At 36.1% G+C, this 3,076-nt stretch overlaps 1 protein-coding gene across 1 annotated transcript in view; it reads right to left on the reverse strand.

The window, feature by feature from the left end:
• LOC136798491 (DIS3-like exonuclease 2) overlaps positions 1–3,076 on the reverse strand; it is a 426,120-nt gene that overhangs the window by 185,672 nt on the left and 237,372 nt on the right. The gene's annotated exons all lie outside the window — the stretch shown is intronic.

The raw sequence follows: 3,076 nt of genomic DNA on the forward strand, positions 1-3,076 counted from the left end.
GTGGTATAAAAAAGGGAATTTCCCAAAAAAAGGAATTTCCTAGATTCATTAATTCTCTGGGGATAAGAAAAAGACAAACTTAATACCGGGCTACCATTTAACCGGTTAACTATTTAACCGGTATAAGAAGAGTGACAAACAAATGTGCAAAACTGGGAGCTATTTATCTAGCCATTGATTTATTATAGAGACTCTGGATAAACATCGAATGAAACGGTGGAGAGCGAAGTACACGTTTTTTTTAAATTAGAACACCTAAAATTTGGCTGAGCCTGGATGTGCCTATTTTTTTAGCAATTTTCAGCCTAAAGTATTCTTAAATGCGTTCTTAATTTTTCAGCCGACTACTCTAAATCGACAATATCATGCAAAATAAAGAGCACTTAAAATTGGTAACATTTGGACAATATTTGACTCTCGATTTTAGAAAATTCAACCCTAAGTTCAGTTAAAACTGCTTGAAAAGAGGAAGAAATTGTACCTTCTTGTCATTATTTTCCAAACTGAGGCTTGGCATGTTCTTACGATGTTCTTAATTTTTCGACGAATTTCAGCCTCAATGTTCTTATAAACTGGGTTCTAATGAAAAAAAAACGTGTATTGTCTTTTTATTGTTTCAGAAAACAATCGATGTACAGGCTTTGTCCGCAAAGGACAACTGTCATGGCGGCTCGAAGGACTCTGATTTTGAAAAATTAGTAATTAACTATATGAGTTTGAATCTCGAAGGAGAACTTAAAGTCTCATTGGGGAATTGGATAAGTGTATTTTGATGAGAAAGGCAATTACACGTTTGTTTTTTTATTAGAACACTTAAAATTTGGCTGAGCCTGGATGTGCTTATTTTCTTAGCAATTTTCAGCCTTAAATGTTCTTAAATGCGTTCTTAATTTTTCAGACTACTCTAAATCGACAATATCATGCAAAATAAAGAGCATATAAAATAAGTACAATTTGGACAATATTTGACTCTCGATTTTAGAAAATCCATGCCTAAGTTGGGTTAAAACTGCTTGAAAAGAAGAAAAATTGTAGTTTCTTGTCATTTTTTTCCAAACTGAGGCTGGGCATGTTCTTACGATGTTCTTAATTTTTCGACGAATTTCAGCCTAAATGTTCTTATAAACTGGGTTCTAATAAAAAAAAAAACGTGTAAAATGCTACGAAAAATCATTTAATGGTGGATGGAGGGTGAACAATAATGTCATTACTGCGGACAAGGCTTGCACATGAGAAATTGGCAAAATTCAGCTCGTTGTTTTTCCAGTGTCTATAATAATTCCATGATCTAGCTATCCTTAGGTGTGAAGCTATGAATGCCATCCTCGGTCGCTTTAGGCTCCCTTGCGGTGGCAATCAACACAAAACGTTCAATGCCTCTTTAAAAAGACGTCTCTCTGAGTGTCATATGATATAACCACTTTAGAAATTCCACGAAAAAGTTATGCTCCTCTGTTTGTACACTCATTTTGTTTTATTAGCATAACGTTTATAAGCATACTGAAGCTCAAATTTCCAGAAAAATTAAGCATATGCTAAGCATACCTTGAGGCTCAGCCAAAGAAATTTTTAGAATCATAATTTCCAAAACTTCAGAAAATAACAGAAGAAAGAATCATATATCATATATCATATGGTAAACATTCGAAAACAATAGAATGTCTTCATATCTCTCAAGATTAAAGAGAGCGAAAAAACTTACCCCCCCCCCCTTCATAATTCTTTTACCAAGCATAGGGTTAAGCATAGTCGATGCTCAAAATTGAGTTTTACTTAAGCATAGTGAGCTTCAGCCGAAATTTACCGTATGCTTATAAAACAAAATGAGTGTATTGAGACTGCAAATCAAAAGTATGATGCTAGATTTTATGTGAGACCCTCTCGCTGTTGGTACAAAAATAGTGATAAATACAACCCTTTATTAGACCACGTATAAAAACGAAGCTTATCCTACCTACTCCTACTCCCCGCTACAAAAGAATTTACCCAAAAAAGGAGCTTCAGGGGTGTTTAAACCCCATTGTAAAGCTTACTAAGCTCTTATCAGCACTGGGCTAGTAAATTCAAATTTGGAAATTTAAATCTTTTACTCTTAGGTGCCAAATAAACGCCCCCCCTCCCGCTTGTTATTTTTTTGGAAATTTTCCAACCTCCCCGCCCCCCCCTGCCGGACCTTATTAGGACCCCCTCCCCCCCCCCCCGAGTATTAATTTTTGAGAATATTTTCAGTTAGTAAGAAGAAGTCGCCTTATTTCGCTCCAAAAAGCCTGATTTAAGCCTATATTTGCCTTATTTTTGGGTTTTCAGGAGTACAATCTCCAACCCCCCGGCAATTAAGTCCCCCCCTGTTTATTAAAATTGCGAACATTTTCCAACCCCACCCCGTTTATTTGGCACCTAAGAGTACCTATTAACAACAGTTGAAATTAAATCTTTATTGTATTTCATTTCTTTCCACTGGTAAAAAGGTTTGCATCGGATAACTGATACAGGGGTGTCTAAAAAATGCACTCAAAGTCTCAGGAAATAATCTGTACCCTGAGACCAAAGATTTATCCCAAGATGTTTCCAATATCCTCTTAGCTGTTGAGATAATAATGCTCAATCTAATATAAGGAAGAATTCGCCAATGAAATTAAATCAACAAGTCGATTTTGACGCTAATTAATTTTTCGAAAATTTTCCACCCAGGACATTCTTATTCCACCCCCCCCGCTTATTAATTTTAGGTAAAATGTTTTTGAAAGTTCCCTTTTTTGTCCTAATTCAGCTGTATTAGCCTCCTTTTCAAAAATTTTCCACCCAGGACATTTCTATTCTACCCCCGCCCCGCTTATTAAGTTTTGAGATTTTTTTCCAAACCCCCCCCCCCCCCGCTTATTCCAGCCCCCCCCGGCTATTAGCTACCCGAGGGTAGGGACAGTCACATCTTCGGTAGGAAAGATCAATTTTTGAGAAAATGTTTATGTGGCAAGTTCTGAAAAAAAATTTCATATCAGTTTGCGGGCTGACCTAAAATTCATATAAATGGTTTCACTGAAAGATAACCAAATACAAAAACACAAGTCAAAATGTT

The sequence above is a fragment of the Clytia hemisphaerica genome, unplaced genomic scaffold, assembly GCF_902728285.1.
Source record: "Clytia hemisphaerica strain Z4C2 unplaced genomic scaffold, Clytia hemisphaerica genome assembly, whole genome shotgun sequence".
Taxonomy (NCBI): domain Eukaryota; kingdom Metazoa; phylum Cnidaria; class Hydrozoa; order Leptothecata; family Clytiidae; genus Clytia; species Clytia hemisphaerica.